The following is a 7,255-nucleotide window of genomic DNA, read 5'->3' as shown; positions in this document are numbered from 1 at the left end:
ATGTATGATACTGTATATATAATGGTAAGATATTGTAAATATGATGTATGATACTGTATATATAATGGTAAGATATTGTAAATATGATGTATGATACTGTATATATAATGGTAAGATATTGTAAATATGATGTATGATACTGTGTATATATAATGGTAAGATATTGTAAATATGATGTATGATACTGTATATATAATGGTAAGATATTGTAAATATGATGTATGATACTGTGTATATATAATGGTAAGATATTGTAAATATGATGTATGATACTGTATATATAATGGTAAGATATTGTAAATATGATGTATGATACTGTGTATATAATGGTAAGATATTGTAAATATGATGTATGATACTGTGTATATATAATGGTAAGATATTGTAAATATGATGTATGATACTGTGTATATATAATGGTGAGATATTGTAAATATGATGTATGATACTGTATATATATATAATGGTGAGATATTGTAAATATGATGTATGATACTGTATATATATATAATGGTGAGATATTGTAAATATGATGTATGATACTGTGTATATATAATGGTAAGATATTGTAAATATGATGTATGATACTGTGTATATATTATGGTGAGATATTGTAAATATGATGTATGATACTGTGTATATATAATGGAAAGATATTGTAAATATGATGTATGATACTGTATATATAATGGTAAGATATTGTAAATATGATGTATGATACTGTATATATAATAGTGAGATATTGTAAATATGATGTATGATACTGTGTATATAATGGTAAGATATTGTAAATATGATGTATGATACTGTATATATATAATGGTGAGATATTGTAAATATGATGTATGATACTGTGTATATATATTGGTAAGATATTGTAAATATGATGTATGATACTGTATATATAATGGTAAGATATTGTAAATATGATGTATGATACTGTGTATATATAATGGTAAGATATTGTAAATATGATGTATGATACTGTATATATAATGGTAAGATATTGTAAATATGATGTATGATACTGTATATATAATGGTAAGATATTGTAAATATGATGTATGATACTGTATATATATAATGGTAAGATATTGTAAATATGATGTATGATACTGTATATATAATGGTAAGATATTGTAAATATGATGTATGATACTGTGTATATATAATGGTAAGATATTGTAAATATGATGTATGATACTGTGTATATATAATGGTAAGATATTGTAAATATGATGTATGATACTGTGTATATATATTGGTAAGATATTGTAAATATGATGTATGATACTGTATATATAATGGTAAGATATTGTAAATATGATGTATGATACTGTGTATATATATTGGTAAGATATTGTAAATATGATGTATGATACTGTGTATATATAATGGTGAGATATTGTAAATATGATGTATGATACTGTGTATATATAATGGTAAGATATTGTAAATATGATGTATGATACTGTGTATATATAATGGTAAGATATTGTAAATATGATGTATGATACTGTGTATATATATTGGTAAGATATTGTAAATATGATGTATGATACTGTATATATAATGGTAAGATATTGTAAATATGATGTATGATACTGTATATATAATGGTAAGATATTGTAAATATGATGTATGATACTGTATATATATAATGGTAAGATATTGTAAATATGATGTATGATACTGTATATATAATGGTAAGATATTGTAAATATGATGTATGATACTGTGTATATATAATGGTGAGATATTGTAAATATGATGTATGATACTGTATATATATATAATGGTGAGATATTGTAAATATGATGTATGATACTGTATATATATATAATGGTGAGATATTGTAAATATGATGTATGATACTGTGTATATATAATGGTAAGATATTGTAAATATGATGTATGATACTGTGTATATATTATGGTGAGATATTGTAAATATGATGTATGATACTGTGTATATATAATGGAAAGATATTGTAAATATGATGTATGATACTGTATATATAATGGTAAGATATTGTAAATATGATGTATGATACTGTGTATATATAATGGTGAGATATTGTAAATATGATGTATGATACTGTGTATATATAATGGTAAGATATTGTAAATATGATGTATGATACTGTGTATATATAATGGTAAGATATTGTAAATATGATGTATGATACTGTGTATATAATGGTAAGATATTGTAAATATGATGTATGATACTGTATATATAATGGTAAGATATTGTAAATATGATGTATGATACTGTATATATAATAGTGAGATATTGTAAATATGATGTATGATACTGTGTATATAATGGTAAGATATTGTAAATATGATGTATGATACTGTATATATATAATGGTGAGATATTGTAAATATGATGTATGATACTGTGTATATATATTGGTAAGATATTGTAAATATGATGTATGATACTGTATATATAATGGTAAGATATTGTAAATATGATGTATGATACTGTGTATATATAATGGTAAGATATTGTAAATATGATGTATGATACTGTGTATATATAATGGTAAGATATTGTAAATATGATGTATGATACTGTGTATATATAATGGTAAGATATTGTAAATATGATGTATGATACTGTGTATATATATTGGTAAGATATTGTAAATATGATGTATGATACTGTATATATAATGGTAAGATATTGTAAATATGATGTATGATACTGTATATATAATGGTAAGATATTGTAAATATGATGTATGATACTGTATATATATAATGGTAAGATATTGTAAATATGATGTATGATACTGTATATATAATGGTAAGATATTGTAAATATGATGTATGATACTGTGTATATATAATGGTGAGATATTGTAAATATGATGTATGATACTGTGTATATATAATGGTAAGATATTGTAAATATGATGTATGATATTGTGTATATATAATGGTAAGATATTGTAAATATGATGTATGATACTGTATATATAATGGTAAGATATTGTAAATATGATGTATGATACTGTATATATAATGGTAAGATATTGTAAATATGATGTATGATACTGTGTATATATAATGGTGAGATATTGTAAATATGATGTATGATACTGTGTGTATATATAATGGTAAGATATTGTAAATATGATGTATGATACTGTGTATGTATAATGGTAAGATATTGTAAATATGATGTATGATACTGTGTATATATAATGGTAAGATATTGTAAATATGATGTATGATACTGTGTATATATAATGGTAAGATATTGTAAATATGATGTATGATACTGTGTATATATAATGGTGAGATATTGTAAATATGATGTATGATACTGTGTATATATAATGGAAAGATATTGTAAATATGATGTATGATACTGTATATATAATGGTAAGATATTGTAAATATGATGTAAGATACTGTGTATATATAATGGTAAGATATTGTAAATATGATGTATGATACTGTGTATATATAATGGTAAGATATTGTAAATATGATGTATGATACTGTGTATATATAATGGTGAGATATTGTAAATATGATGTATGATACTGTATATATATATAATGGTGAGATATTGTAAATATGATGTATGATACTGTATATATAATGGTAAGATATTGTAAATATGATGTATGATACTGTGTATATATTATGGTGAGATATTGTAAATATGATGTATGATACTGTTTATATATAATGGAAAGATATTGTAAATATGATGTATGATACTGTATATATAATGGTAAGATATTGTAAATATGATGTATGATACTGTGTATATATAATAGTAAGATATTGTAAATATGATGTATGATACTGTATATATATAATGGTAAGATATTGTAAATATGATGTATGATACTGTATATATAATGGTAAGATATTGTAAATATGATGTATGATACTGTGTATATATAATGGTGAGATATTGTAAATATGATGTATGATACTGTATATATAATAGTAAGATATTGTAAATATGATGTATGATACTGTATATATAATGGTAAGATATTGTAAATATGATGTATGATACTGTGTATATATAATGGTAAGATATTGTAAATATGATGTATGATACTGTATATATAATGGTAAGATATTGTAAATATGATGTATGATACTGTATATATAATGGGAAGATATTGTAAATATGATGTATGATACTGTGTATATATAATGGTGAGATATTGTAAATATGATGTATGATACTGTGTATATATAATGGTGAGATATTGTAAATATGATGTATGATACTGTGTATATATAATGGTAAGATATTGTAAATATGATGTATGATACTGTGTATATATAATGGTAAGATATTGTAAATATGATGTATGATACTGTGTATATATAATGGTAAGATATTGTAAATATGATGTATGATACTGTGTATATATAATGGTAAGATATTGTAAATATGATGTATGATACTGTATATATAATGGTAAGATATTGTAAATATGATGTATGATACTGTATATATAATGGTAAGATATTGTAAATATGATGTATGATACTGTGTATATATAATGGTGAGATATTGTAAATATGATGTATGATACTGTGTATATATAATGGTAAGATATTGTAAATATGATGTATGATACTGTGTATATATAATGGTAAGATATTGTAAATATGATGTATGATACTGTGTATATATAATGGTAAGATATTGTAAATATGATGTATGATACTGTATATATAATGGTAAGATATTGTAAATATGATGTATGATACTGTATATATAATGGTAAGATATTGTAAATATGATGTATGATACTGTGTATATAATGGTAAGATATTGTAAATATGATGTATGATACTGTGTATATATAATGGTGAGATATTGTAAATATGATGTATGATACTGTGTATATATAATGGTAAGATATTGTAAATATGATGTATGATACTGTATATATATAATGGTGAGATATTGTAAATATGATGTATGATACTGTGTATATATAATGGTGAGATATTGTAAATATGATGTATGATACTGTGTATATATAATGGTAAGATATTGTAAATATGATGTATGATACTGTATATATAATGGTAAGATATTGTAAATATGATGTATGATACTGTGTATATATAATGGTGAGATATTGTAAATATGATGTATGATACTGTGTATATATAATGGTAAGATATTGTAAATATGATGTATGATACTGTGTATATATAATGGTAAGATATTGTAAATATGATGTATGATACTGTGTATATATAATGGTAAGATATTGTAAATATGATGTATGATACTGTGTATATATAATGGTGAGATATTGTAAATATGATGTATGATACTGTGTATATATAATGGTAAGATATTGTAAATATGATGTATGATACTGTGTATATATAATGGTAAGATATTGTAAATATGATGTATGATACTGTGTATATATAATGGTGAGATATTGTAAATATGATGTATGATACTGTGTATATATAATGGTAAGATATTGTAAATATGATGTATGATACTGTGTATATATAATGGTAAGATATTGTAAATATGATGTATGATACTGTGTATATATATTGGTAAGATATTGTAAATATGATGTATGATACTGTGTATATATAATGGTAAGATATTGTAAATATGATGTATGATACTGTATATATAATGGTAAGATATTGTAAATATGATGTATGATACTGTATATATAATGGTAAGATATTGTAAATATGATGTATGATACTGTGTATATATAATGGAAAGATATTGTAAATATGATGTATGATACTGTATATATAATGGTGAGATATTGTAAATATGATGTATGATACTGTATATATATATAATGGTGAGATATTGTAAATATGATGTATGATACTGTGTATATATAATGGTAAGATATTGTAAATATGATGTATGATACTGTGTATATATAATGGTAAGATATTGTAAATATGATGTATGATACTGTGTATATATAATGGTAAGATATTGTAAATATGATGTATGATACTGTGTATATATAATGGTGAGATATTGTAAATATGATGTATGATACTGTGTATATAATGGTAAGATATTGTAAATATGATGTATGATACTGTATATATAATGGTAAGATATTGTAAATATGATGTATGATACTGTGAATATAATAATAGTAAGATATTGTAAATATGATGTATGATACTGTGTATATATAATGGTGAGATATTGTAAATATGATGTATGATACTGTGTATATATAATGGTAAGATATTGTAAATATGATGTATGATACTGTGTATATATAATAGTAAGATATTGTAAATATAATGTATGATACTGTGTATATATAATGGTGAGATATTGTTACCCACTTTGTATTGTATAAGTGGTTGGCAGCCCCAAGACCATTTTTGGCCTTTCCCAGCCTAATAATACCAGCCTGCGGCCGCCCCGGTGCTCGACCATCACTACCGATAGTCACGTACTGGATCGTACCCGGTTCTTCCTGGAACCCCTGGTGGTGGTGGGTACCGGGGTAATAATGGGGGTTAGTGTTGGCCTCTTCATGTCTTGCATTAAGCCCCCCTTAGTAATGGTCGCTGTCAATCAGCCGGCAGCTATTAATAAGGCGGTAGTAATAAAGTTTAAGAAAATACAAAGACATAGAAAAAATATTTTATTGAAATAAAAAAAAAAAACACACAACCCTCATTATCCATTTTTATTGAGAATAATAAAAGCCGTCTTCGCAGTCCTGGAATCCGACGTGTCCAACCACCGAACCTGTAAAACAACACAAAAAAAATTGTAACACATAAAAAATTGAAACAATTCTTATTCTTACCTTTCCTGGGTCCAGCGCTGGAGCCGCAATGTCAGCGAGCTGAATCCTGTATCTAATCCTATCATGTGTGATACTGTCTGCTGAGCCCTGTATCTAATCCCATCATGTGTGATATTGTCTGCTGAGCCGCTGTATCTAATCATATCATGTGTGATACTGTCTGCTGAGTGGTGTATCTAAGCCTATCATGTGTGATACTGTCTGCTGAACCGCTGTATCTAATCCTATCCATAGTTATAGGGTCGTAGTGCTATAGATATGCTGTCTCCTATATACATATACACGCACACACATTTTTTGGGGGACACATATGTATTGGGGCTATTGCCCCTGATGTTTTAAGGCCTTAGTGATGCCCCCGGCTTCTAGTTGTAATGGCCGCTGTCACGGAGCGCAGCCTCCACTTAACTGATGACCGCAGACCTC

The sequence above is a fragment of the Rhinoderma darwinii genome, unplaced genomic scaffold, assembly GCF_050947455.1.
Source record: "Rhinoderma darwinii isolate aRhiDar2 unplaced genomic scaffold, aRhiDar2.hap1 Scaffold_644, whole genome shotgun sequence".
Classification (NCBI taxonomy): Eukaryota; Metazoa; Chordata; class Amphibia; order Anura; family Rhinodermatidae; genus Rhinoderma; species Rhinoderma darwinii.
The sequence above is the reverse complement of the archived record's forward strand: the minus strand, read 5'-3'. Positions refer to the sequence as shown.